This window comes from Cibotium barometz, chromosome 21 (genome assembly GCF_041138505.1).
Source record: "Cibotium barometz isolate CiBa-2024 chromosome 21, ASM4113850v1, whole genome shotgun sequence".
Lineage (NCBI taxonomy): Eukaryota > Viridiplantae > Streptophyta > Polypodiopsida > Cyatheales > Cibotiaceae > Cibotium > Cibotium barometz.
The window spans coordinates 19,039,293-19,051,830 of NC_141066.1; the positions used below are offsets into that span (position 1 = coordinate 19,039,293).

Here is a 12,538-nt window from a genome sequence, read left to right on the forward strand (position 1 = left end):
TACTCCCCCATAACACTAGTTGATTCTTCCTTGGATCCCACCATATCCATCATATTTAGAAAGCTACAACATCAAATAAATAATAAAGTATTGCAAGGAAACATTTAAAGTATTGTAAAGTGAGTTGAAGCCCCCATCACTTACAAATATTTCAATAACTTGAAAATGTCATGGCTAGTTGAGATACACCTCATAACATATTAGTCTATACAAAGGTGTATGAGAGGTGACAACCTGAAAATTTATATGACATGTCCAATGTAAACACAAGTTTGTGGGCATCTCCCTCTAAGACATTCCCTCCTTCAAGTTCAAGTCTACAAGAGAAAGAGAACATTCATGCTTGAAATTTTTTGTATTCCTCCTTGATTCTCAATGATGTCATCCCCCAAAGAAGACCTTTGACCATGTTTCTTGCATAGTTAATTGATGTGCTACATAAAACAAATATTTCCATGCACAAAAAGGTGGACTGCAAAACACAAAGAGGAAAACCAATAAACATGTTCTTGTCCATGTACATGCCACATCATCAAAGAGACCAACAATTGAAACTCAAAGCCCAAAACAAGTGAAACTCCATGTCTAATAGCAAGATTAGGATTCCTTATATGAAGCAACATCTCGAGGTTGCATCTTGCTTCACACGTTTGTTCCCTATTGAATATGTCCATGCAAGGCAAAAGTGTCATTGCTAAATTATATGTAATGATATTTGCCATTCTATCATTTCCATCCTATATATATGTAATGATATTTGCCATTCTATCATTTCCATCCTATAATAACTAGCCACCAACTAGGAAAAAGACTTTGTTTTGTACCACTACAGACTAAGCATGTCATTTCTAAGTGTTTCGCATACAAGATGGAAATCCATGTGTTGATCCTTAGGAAAATCACATTTATCCTCTCTATGTATGCTAATGATATAGTTCTCTTTTCACAACAGTCTAGTCTACAAAACCTCATGCATGTATTAGATCATTTCCATCAACTCAATGGGTTGTCTATCAAGTTGGGAAAGACCAAGTAAACAATGACTCCCTCACAATTATTTATCATGTATAAAACATTGAGAAGGAATGTCTTAAATTTTTGGGTATCACATTAACATCAAATTATGAATGGCACAAATGCTTTGAACAAAGCATTGACATGAGGGGCCAACTACTCTTTCAATGAAAAAATTTACATTTAGAGATGCATCCACACATGGCACACATGTGCACACATACACATGCAAAATTCTCAGACCTGAAGAGTTGAACTAGCCATTTTCCATTTAAAAACCTTGTTTTTTTTTGCAATAATTGATCCTACTAATATCAAGCTGCTAGAATTAAGGATAATTTATAAAAAAATGTAGCCCCTAGCTATCCTATTCGTAAAACAATCAATAGGTCTAATACAAGACAAAAATCAAACCAATTAATGCCTTTGATACCACCAAAAAATAGAACTTGGGACCCAATGATGAACCTTGTAAAAGTTAAAACAAAGTTCTTCAACTATTTGTGTTTACTCATCACATCTGCAATTTCAGAAAATATAACATGACCACACCCTTTGGACATAACAAAACTTCAGTTGCATCTTCAAATAGACATGACTAGACATATTTCATATATTGAACGTTAGACTTGCCTCCAACTGTAAAGTTGTTTGGTCCTCGATTGGCACGAAGATTCCATGCTCCGGAGTATTCTCCACACGGCCATTATAAGCTCTTGAGGCAGCAACCCTTTTACTGTCAGCTCTTTGCACATTTGCAACCTGTTCTTTACTGTTCTCCATTCAACCTGTGTTTCAGTTGTAGAGGTAGATAACTTGCTGAAAATTGAGATCAATAGAACCCCTTAGAGTCTTTGAAGCAAGCACTTGATGGAATCACTTTACTTTTTAAACACGGCAAAAGTTTAAAGAAGATAAAACAAGATGAGAGAGGACAGAAATGACCACTGACTTAGAGTGTACAAGCTGTATTACACATCTACCAAATTTTGTGAAGTAACTCAGCCCCTACTGTTTTGCTAGAATTGTTTTACTCTTAAAACACAACAAAAGAAAACTGAGATTAAAGAAGACCAGACAAGACATGACAGAGGACAAAAATGTCCATTGGCTTAGAGTACAAGTCTTAATACACATCTACCAAATTTTGTGAAGTACCTTAGCCTCTACTCTTTATGAGGAAATCTCGAGCAATGAGTTGTACTGCTGTCCCCTGAAGAGCACTGGTGCAGGAATAGCAAAGCTGAGGCAAATATGTGAGCAAAGGAAGCCTGGAGAGCAACATTGTAAGAACTTGGATATTGCAAAATACGAGAGAATGTTGTATGTTCTATGGCTGTCCCTTACTTATAGGTCAAGGGGGGACATGGTCTGCCTGAAGCCGACCGCTGGCTAACTTGCCACCAGTGTAATGAGGGACGCAATTCTCCTAACCCCGGGACCTTATGTTGCACTTGAATCACGTCACAAGTTACAGAGATAGGGTTGGACAGATAAAGGCTACATTCTCCCACATACAGTAGTCATCCTTGACATGGATAACAATGGACAATGGTGTGTGACAAAGCATCTGTATACCCTATATTGCACTTGAAGGAACTAAAACCCAAGACCACCTAGAAACACATGACTCAGCCCATTGATTCTTATCCTTCCAACAGGCATGGGAAACCTAATACATTCACAACTGGCCCTGAAGGCTGAGGGTGGGGACAAATGCCCCTAGTAGGCTATTGTGACCTTGGAGCGGGGCCTTCTCCAAGCAGAAGACATATGGTTCAAACTTGGAGAACTTCTGATCAGTGATCATTAATTTTGTCTGAGCAAACAATGCTTCTTAGGTACGTAGCTGCTAAAGTGAGAACCCAGATAAGAACGAATAGCTATCACCATTTATATGCTTTAAAAGATAGCATGACGACAAATGGAGACATTCACCTTCTAAAGTGTGTTGTCTTTCCAAGATGCAAGATCTACACAAATCTCTGGCCACCATCCATGTGCTTCAATTGTCTTATCTACATACCACAAATAGATTATTAGAGACTTGTTACAAGTCAGCATGATTAGGAAATAGATACATGAGGCACTTACCAATAAAAAGATGCTACAAGATCAAACAAAGTATAAACTGCACGGCTAATGTCAATTGAAGCACCCTTCACTCAACAAACATTCAAATACCTTTTTTAAAAACTCAAAATGTCATGATGGTTGAGATGCACCTATACTACTAACAACACTTGAGCATTCCAAAATTTCTCATTTCCTACGCTAAAGTGATACTAGTCACAAAATTGACAATAACTTTGGAAAAAAAGGCTAAAAATTTGACATAACCATCACCTGCAAAATGATTTAGCCAACGAAAATTGTTACATTCCATACATTATGGCACTTTCATACTGGCCAGAAAGGTAAGTGTTATGATCATGTACTCGAAATCCATTCCTCCCCCAGCCTTCAACATGGACCTATAGTATTATAGCAAAACCTAATTTGAAACATAAACAAATTTCATAAGTTTGTAAGCAAATTAATACAAAGAATTTCTCACTACCTATGCTAAAGTGAATTTCTCACTACCTATGCTAAAGTGATACCAGCCACAAAATTGACAGTAATTTTAGAAAAACAAAGTTGATAATAATTTTGACATAACCATCACCTCTAGGAGGAAGAGCAAGGTTGTAGCACTTGTCAAAATGATCTAGCCAAAACAGACTGCTATATTCCATATGTTATGTCACCCTAGCCAAAAAGGGATGTGTTCCTTAATAGCTACTGGGTTAAATTCTTCCCACAACCTTCAACAGTCCTATAGTATTGCAGCAAACCTGATTTTATACAATATATAATTTTCAAGATCACTTACATGCAAATGAATAGGTCTATCAGACAACACCCTTCAAAAATGCATTAAACACTTGGTGATCATTCTCATCCAGCTGGTATTTGTCTGTTGTTGCATTGTATGTCAAGTTTGCTAATGAAATAACTGTCTCAATGTCCACCATATTCAAGTCAGTCAGATCATATGTAAACATTCGAGAACCTTTTACTCTTTGATACCAACCAAGCTTGTCACGTGCACACCAGTCAGGTGTACAGTGACATGGCATCATTCTAGCATCATTATCATCATCAGAAGTCATCAAGTATTTTACTGGCATTTATGCAATTTTATAGGTATTTTACTGGCATTTATGGGGCAGCCGACAGCATTTTGTGGACATGGCATCTGGCCGACAGCCCTTATGCTGGCCGACCAGCAGCATGCTTGCATATAAATACAGGCGCCTCTCCATTCAGCCATCCAAGCTCATCAGTGAAGCGCATCCTCATCTGGATCATCTTGCGTTTCAGCCTATCATCATCAGCATCATCCATTCAGCATTCAGCACTCAGTCCCTCAGCGTTTCTACTCCAGAAGGGCTGAGAACATCATCGCATATCAGTTCAGCAGTGTGTTCTCCAACGCATCTCCTCCAGGAAGCATTGGGAGCAGCATATCCAGTCAACGCATCAAGCATCCAGTAACGCATCAGCATCAGCCTTCATCTTCAGCAAACGCAGCAACATTCAGCTCAGTTCAGCCATCAGGTCTGCGTTTCATCATCCCATCAGCATTCAGCATCTGTTCCAAAGCGCGTTTCCTTCCCAGGAGACAAGGGAAAGATAGTGGACAGCAGTTCATTCAGCATATTCAGCATATAGGCAGCATATTCAGCAGTACAGATCCATTTGGATCTCATTGTAACCGCATTCTTCATATAATATAGCTGCATTGCATTGACACATATTTATCTGTCTCTTGAACATCATTAAGTGCAGTTTAGTTAGACTAAGGTTGTGATTACTACGGTCTTAACCTCTCACTTGTCACATTGGTATCAGAGCGTTACAGGGTAACCAGCCTTAGAGCATGTTCAGTTCATCAGTCATTCAGTCAGACATCATTTTTATCGCTTCCGCACAGTTAAACCCAGTTCTCAAAATTTTGCAAGCCACCCTTAGGGATTTTCCCTTAGGTCTGCATCAGTAACCCATCCATCTGCATTCTTGCACAGCATATAGGGTTGCACATGGCTTGCATAGCAGACATCTTAGCAGTCATCCTAGCAGTCAATCTTGCATACATGTTGCCCATGAACTCTCAGGGAAGAATGACATCCATCATCAAAGGAGCACATAAGTTTTGGGCTTCAACTGGCAGCACAGCAGGGGGTTTCTCTTCCACAGAAGAAGACGGAAGTTTGCTCCAACATCGCCTCAGCAGGTTCAGAGCTTCAGGTACGACGGAGATGGTAGGTGAAAGGTTTCCAAAGGCAGGTCAGGGGTGACTCAGGTATTTGCCATTCAGTTCCCGCAGTACATAGAGTCTTGGCTCAAAGGATTTCATTCCTGCAGACGGCCTCAGTCCCGGCAACAGAAGACAGAAGGGGGCAGTGGTTCGGAGGAGAAGGATCGCAGAGGAGTCGAAGGTTGCCAGGTTTATCACCCAGCAACAGTTTAGCAACGGGGAATGTCACGTGCACACCAGTCAGGTGTACAGTGACATGGCATCATTCTAGCATCATTATCATCATCAAAAGTCATCAGGTATTTTACTGGCATTTATGCAATTTTATAGGTATTTTACTGGCATTTATGGGGCAGCCGACAACATTTTGTGGACATGGAATCTGGCCGACAGCCCTTATGCTGGCCGACCAGCAGCATGCTTGCATATAAATACAGGCGCCTCTCCATTCAGCCATCCAAGCTCATCAGTGAAGCGCATCCTCATCTGGATCATCTTGCGTTTCAGCCTATCATCATCAGCATCATCCATTCAGCATTCAGCACTCAGTCCCTCAGCGTTTCTACTCCAGAAGGGCTGAGAACATCATCGCATATCAGTTCAGCAGTGTGTTCTCCAACGCATCTCCTCCAGGAAGCATTGGGAGCAGCATATCCAGTCAACGCATCAAGCATCCAGTAACGCATCAGCATCAGCCTTCATCTTCAGCAAACGCAGCAACATTCAGCTCAGTTCAGCCATCAGGTCTGCGTTTCATCATCCCATCAGCATTCAGCATCTGTTCCAAAGCGCGTTTCCTTCCCAGGAGACAAGGGAAAGATAGTGGACAGCAGTTCATTCAGTTCATTCCGCATATTCAGCATATAGGCAGCATATTCAGCAGTACAGATCCATTTGGATCTCATTGTAACCGCATTCTTCATATAATATAGCTGCATTGCATTGACACATATTTATCTGTCTCTTGAACATCATTAAGTGCAGTTTAGTTAGACTAAGGTTGTGATTACTACGGTCTTAACCTCTCACTTGTCACATTGGTATCAGAGCGTTACAGGGTAACCAGCCTTAGAGCATGTTCAGTTCATCAGTCATTCAGTCAGACATCATTTTTATCGCTTCCGCACAGTTAAACCCAGTTCTCAAAATTTTGCAAGCCACCCTTAGGGATTTTCCCTTAGGTCTGCATCAGTAACCCATCCATCTGCATTCTTGCACAGCATATAGGGTTGCACATGGCTTGCATAGCAGTCATCCTAGCAGTCAGTCTTGCATACATGTTGCCCATGAACTCTCAGGGAAGAATGACATCCATCATCAAAGGAGCACATAAGTTTTGGGCTTCAACTGGCAGCACATCAGGGGGTTTCTCTTCCACAGAAGAAGACGGAAGTTTGCTCCAACATCGCCTCAGCAGGTTCAGAGCTTCAGGTACGACGGAGATGGTAGGTGAAAGGTTTCCAAAGGCAGGTCAGGGGTGACTGAGGTATTTGCCATTCAATTCCCGCAGTACATAGAGTCTTGGCTCAAAGGATTTCATTCCTGCAGACGGCCTCAGTCCCGGCAACAGAAGACAGAAGGGGGCAGTGGTTCGGAGGAGAAGGATCGCAGAGGAGTCGAAGGTTGCCAGGTTTATCACCCAGCAACAGTTTAGCAACGGGGAATGTCACGTGCACACCAGTCAGGTGTACAGTGACATGGCATCATTCTAGCATCATTATCATCATCAAAAGTCATCAGGTATTTTACTGGCATTTATGCAATTTTATAGGTATTTTACTGGCATTTATGGGGCAGCCGACAACATTTTGTGGACATGGAATCTGGCTGACAGCCCTTATGCTGGCCGACCAGCAGCATGCTTGCATATAAATACAGGCGCCTCTCCATTCAGCCATCCAAGCTCATCAGTGAAGCGCATCCTCATCTGGATCATCTTGCGTTTCAGCCTATCATCATCAGCATCATCCATTCAGCATTCAGCACTCAGTCCCTCAGCGTTTCTACTCCAAAAGGGCTGAGAACATCATCGCATATCAATTCAGCAGTGTGTTCTCCAACGCATCTCCTCCAGGAAGCATTGGGAGCAGCATATCCAGTCAACGCATCAAGCATCCAGTAACGCATCAGCATCAGCCTTCATCTTCAGCAAACGCAGCAACATTCAGCTCAGTTCAGCCATCAGGTCTGCGTTTCATCATCCCATCAGCATTCAGCATCTGTTCCAAAGCCTCCCTTCAGCGTTTCCTTCCCAGGAGACAAGGGAAAGATAGTGGACAGCAGTTCATTCAGTTCATTCCGCATATTCAGCATATAGGCAGCATATTCAGCAGTACAGATCCATTTGGATCTCATTGTAACCGCATTCTTCATATAATATAGCTGCATTGCATTGACACATATTTATCTGTCTCTTGAACATCATTAAGTGCAGTTTAGTTAGACTAAGGTTGTGATTACTACGGTCTTAACCTCTCACATGTCACATTGGTATCAAAGCGTTACAGGGTAACCAGCCATCATCTTCAGCAAACGCAGCAACATTCAGCTCAGTTCAGCCATCAGGTCTGCGTTTCATCATCCCATCAGCATTCAGCATCTGTTCCAAAGCCTCCCTTCAGCGTTTCCTTCCCAGGAGACAAGGGAAAGATAGTGGACAGCAGTTCATTCAGTTCATTCCGCATATTCAGCATATAGACAGCATATTCAGCAGTACAGATCCATTTGGATCTCATTGTAACCGCATTCTTCATATAATATAGCTGCATTGCATTGACACATATTTATCTGTCTCTTGAACGTCATTAAGTGCAGTTTAGTTAGACTAAGGTTGTGATTACTACGGTCTTAAGCTCTCACATGTCACAAAGCTGAACTTCCAAGCCTTGAGGCTTATCTGCCAAATAAAATCCTCATTTATAATCCACATATCTACCTCCAATCTTCTTTCTCATCTTTTGAACCCTTCCAAGGTACCATGTACCATGGGTAACTTTCATCTTCTTCAAGCTTGTAGCTACACCACCTCCTTTTTTCCGAACATTAGCTTGTGCATGTGCATCCTCCTGAAAATAAATTGCACAATCACATCCTATGCCAAAAAAGTTTCCATTGCTTGAAAATTGTCTCTTTGACTCCTTGCTAAAGTATACCCCCTGCTTTACCCTCGTGAGTCTATCCTTTGACAAAGTTGAGTTTCCATTTAGTTGGCTCACTAATGAGGACTTAAAAGATATACTTTCCATCAACTTCTACTATGGGACTGACAATTTTCTTATCTTCTCCATTGATTCTCTCTTCTAAAGTTCCATCTACCTCGTGTCGAATCTCACTTAGGGAGATTGCCTCATCATTTTCGTCGCTATCTTCTGCCAAAGGATCTTGTGTACCACATGACTCTACAAAGTCATCATACTCATCAGCTTCCCTCATTTCAACATCCAACATGGACCAAGTAGACCCTTTTGCTAACCAAGGTTGACACCACCATTTCATGTCTTCAACCCTACTAGGTTTCATATACAATGACTCACACAACACTTGAGCATGTTGTAGACCTTCTTTCAATGCATTAATTATTTTCTCATCACAAGATACACTCTCGTAATCCCCTAGATCTGCTTTAATAGCTCCTTCAGATTCATTCAATTCCTTCCAAATGTGTTCGTGCTTTTTACGAGCCCTTGAAAAGGTTGGCCCATTCAAATTACATTCACGCATGGCAATCTTATTCAAGCTACCTATGCTATGCAAAACATCTCCAAGATCAGATGCTCGTTCTTGCCCAATCATGCCCCCAATCTTGCTGAAATAAATTTTAGCACCATCTGAACCAGTAAGATACAATGGACATTTAAGCTTGGGAAAGAAATCCCAAAACCTCTTTATCAGTAGTCATGTGAGAGAATAATGATTGAATGCTGATGTAGATAATTATTAAACATCCGGCATGCATCCTTGATGTTGCCAGATTTTGCATGAACCATGTGTAGATGCAACTCTCTTTCTACATGTGATCGGTGGGGGCTTTCTCTACAGGCAAGGTTGTCCTGTTAAAGCTGGCTGACCAGTTGTGTGAGGGAAGCCTACTCCTGCCTCTGCAGCTTCCTCCTAGAATGACTAGCTCTCCTCGCATATGCAAAGGTCAACATGAACATAACTAAGAAAAAACATGGACCAAAGTGGACGGACTACCCCAAAAGCACTTCACTAGATTGACAAGTAGTAGAGTTTGTGTCTTTATTCTAGCTTGGAAACAATCTAGCAGTCTATCAATTACAGGTCAACTCTCCATCCCAGCCTAGAAGAAGGAATTCCAGCCTAGAAACAATCTAGCAGCCTAGCAATTACAGGTCAACTTTCTATTCCATGCAGCCCAGCCATACATCTACCTCAACAAGGGCGTTCAAGGTCGGATTGGCACAAGAACCCAAATCTCCCATTCCCTTGAGCTCACAAACACTAGCGTGCAGTCTCATCTTCACAGCATCAAACTTGAGCTCATCACAAACACTCAAAAAGCATCAAACTTAAGCTCATCAAAATTTCAACTTTCCACTCTTGACACAACCAATATGATGGAGCAACAAAACTAACCTGGAACAGGACACGCAAGAATCTTTGATAGCATCAAGCGTGGTCTCATCAAAAACTCAAAGTCGTCATACTCCTTCAACTTTGGAGGAAGCATAAATGCTATGAATCTCAGATCATCCCAAACTCTGCGATTTTGAGCCCTACCCTTTCTTCAACTAGCTTTGAACTTGCCCTGTTTCGAATGCCGAAGTCAGAGAGAGAAGGTTAGAAGGAAGATCTTGGATCATCGCAAGTCCCATTCCGATTTCGAACCTGCTGCTTTCTTTTGGAGGGAAAAGAAATCGCTTTCTTAGAGGGAAAAGAAAAAAGAAAAAAAAGAAAAGGAGCTTTCGAACCCGGGCCGCTTGCTTCACTTAATACAATGTTAATAACAATTCATTGCCCTTCTACGCTTTTGAAGATATTCAAACCCCTTATATGAAATTTAAAACCTTGGATTAAAATAAGGCTCCTTTAAATAAATATATGTACATCAGTATCAATAAAATACCCCTTATTTTGAACGCACGTACTATCCTTGCAGTTTCTAAGGGTCACAATTGCCATGGATTGGAGGATGACATGCATATTTTCATGCACTGCCCTCATGCCCAACAATGTTTTGTCTCTCTCTTGCTAACTGTATTAAGTCATGGAATAGCCTATCCTTGGAGTGGAAAAATCTGATCTTGGGAGAAAGTATAGGATGTACTATGGAACTCTAGTCTGTGTTGAGATGTGAGATGATGTGGCTACTGTGGTTAAACAGATTGGACTTCATTTTTTAAACAGCTCTTCTACTCAACACATCTGGCTAAGATACCATTTGATTCATGCAAATGAAAGGTACATGCAAAGGAGGTTAAAGGATCTGGATTCCAAGATTGCATAGCACAGGTTCGGAAGGATGATAGAGTGACAAATACAATCCAAGATCTGTTGTGATAAGAGAATCGGTGATAACTAAAGACATGATGTTGGTCAAAGCTCTCTACTCTATGTAACTTTCTCATAATTCCTTAATATAATAGGCTTTTCTTTGGAAAAAAAAACGAAAATGAAAATGAAAAAAAAGGGGTTCTTTTAAAAAATAGATATTAAAACCTTAATTTCAAAGGAAAGCAAGTGTAAATGGTCTTCCACAAGCAATTCATAAAGGCCTTGATTATCTTCCACCAACAAAATAAAAAAAAGATATTAAAACCTTAATTTCAAAGGAAAGCAGGTGTAAATGGTCTTCCACAAGCAACCATTCATACACAGTGTGTTCATAAAGCTGAATTTCAGCATCTCTTTATAAACATGGTATCCAAGATTTTCTCACGAGGAGAGATGGAGATTTCCAAGGAGATGTTCAAAAATACACAACACACTAAGCTCAATAAATTTGGAGGTTTAGTTTTTCTTTTTCAATAAAAACCAAAGAAATGGATCAAGTGGGTGGGTGAGCTTTATCATAAAATATTTTGATTGGGAGTGACTTCATTGCAAAATTTTTATGGGTTTTTACTGGTGCCAAAGCTGGAGTTAGCATTTCTCTTTATGCGTGGTTGGAAAGTTTCTTGCTCATAATTGGGAGTAGTGTTTTGCCTTATCATTTTGAGGTGTGAGGGAAGAAATTGATGCTGGTGTGAAGTTTAAGGAGATGAAGAGTGTGAAGTTATGAGAAGTGTGAGAAGAAGTTAAGATGTCTAAATGACATTGGGAGTTTGTGAAGGTTATTGAGATGTGGTTTCACAATGGCAAAGGAATTTCTCTTTGTTATTCATGGGATATCACAAGAAAGTGTGGGAGGAATGATAACTTCTATTTTTGGTACCAAAATAGCATCAATAAAGTGTTCTACATCGGCAAAAATACTTATTTTATCTATCTTTTTGGAATTTATGCCTTTGTAAAAATCTTATTGCAACAGCTTTTGTACCACTTCGTAAAATGTGTGTGGCTATATAGCGGGTTCACAAATTTGTAAAAGCCAATGCACATTTGAATTTGTTCATTTCTTTGGCATAGAAACCTTAGTTAACTAGAAAAATGAAGCCTCAAACATGGCATGCACTCTCATAGACGGACAAAGGCGTTGTCGCCTTCGCAGCTTCCTGGCGAACCTCCTCCTGCACAGCTGCTCAACTCCAACACGGAAAATATGCCTCCTCGAATCCTTACGCCTCCTGAAGGTCCAGCCGGTTTAGAAAATTTGAAAGGTGTCAAAGGCAAAGCTCGCTCCTCTGGTATGTAAATCTCTGCATTCATCTTCTGTACGTTTTCCTCTCTTTGGTATGTATTTTTCTGTTCCTTTGTCTGCACATGTTCCTTTGCTTTCCTGCGCGTTTTTTTGGTGCATGTTTCCATACATGTTTGTGTGTGATCGTTTCTGAACATCTGCCTGTATCTGTTTTTGAATATGCTCGTTGACATGTTCGTGTGCATGTTTCTCTACGTTTCTTTTCGTCTACATGTGTCTGTGTGATCGTGTGTACATCTTTCTGAAAATCCATGACTGTATCTGTTTGTGAATATGCTTCGTGTCCATGTTTCTGGATATAATGAGAATTATGCATTTAACATAGGATGACTAATCCTAGAATATGGTGAGAAGTCCTCTTTTCACATTATGCACAAAAATGCACCTAACGGGCCACCCGC

At 40.6% G+C, this 12,538-nt stretch overlaps 1 long non-coding RNA gene across 1 annotated transcript; it reads right to left on the reverse strand.

The window, feature by feature from the left end:
* Positions 1 to 1,424: 1,424 nt before the first annotated feature.
* Positions 1,425 to 10,192, reverse strand: LOC147626924 (uncharacterized). Its single transcript, XR_015268508.1, has 4 exons — positions 9,914 to 10,192; positions 3,361 to 3,508; positions 2,953 to 3,032; positions 1,425 to 1,833 (listed from the first exon to the last, which is right to left on the reverse strand). It is a non-coding gene; the product is annotated as an uncharacterized LOC147626924 (long non-coding RNA).
* Between the last annotated feature and the right edge of the window lie 2,346 nt (positions 10,193 to 12,538).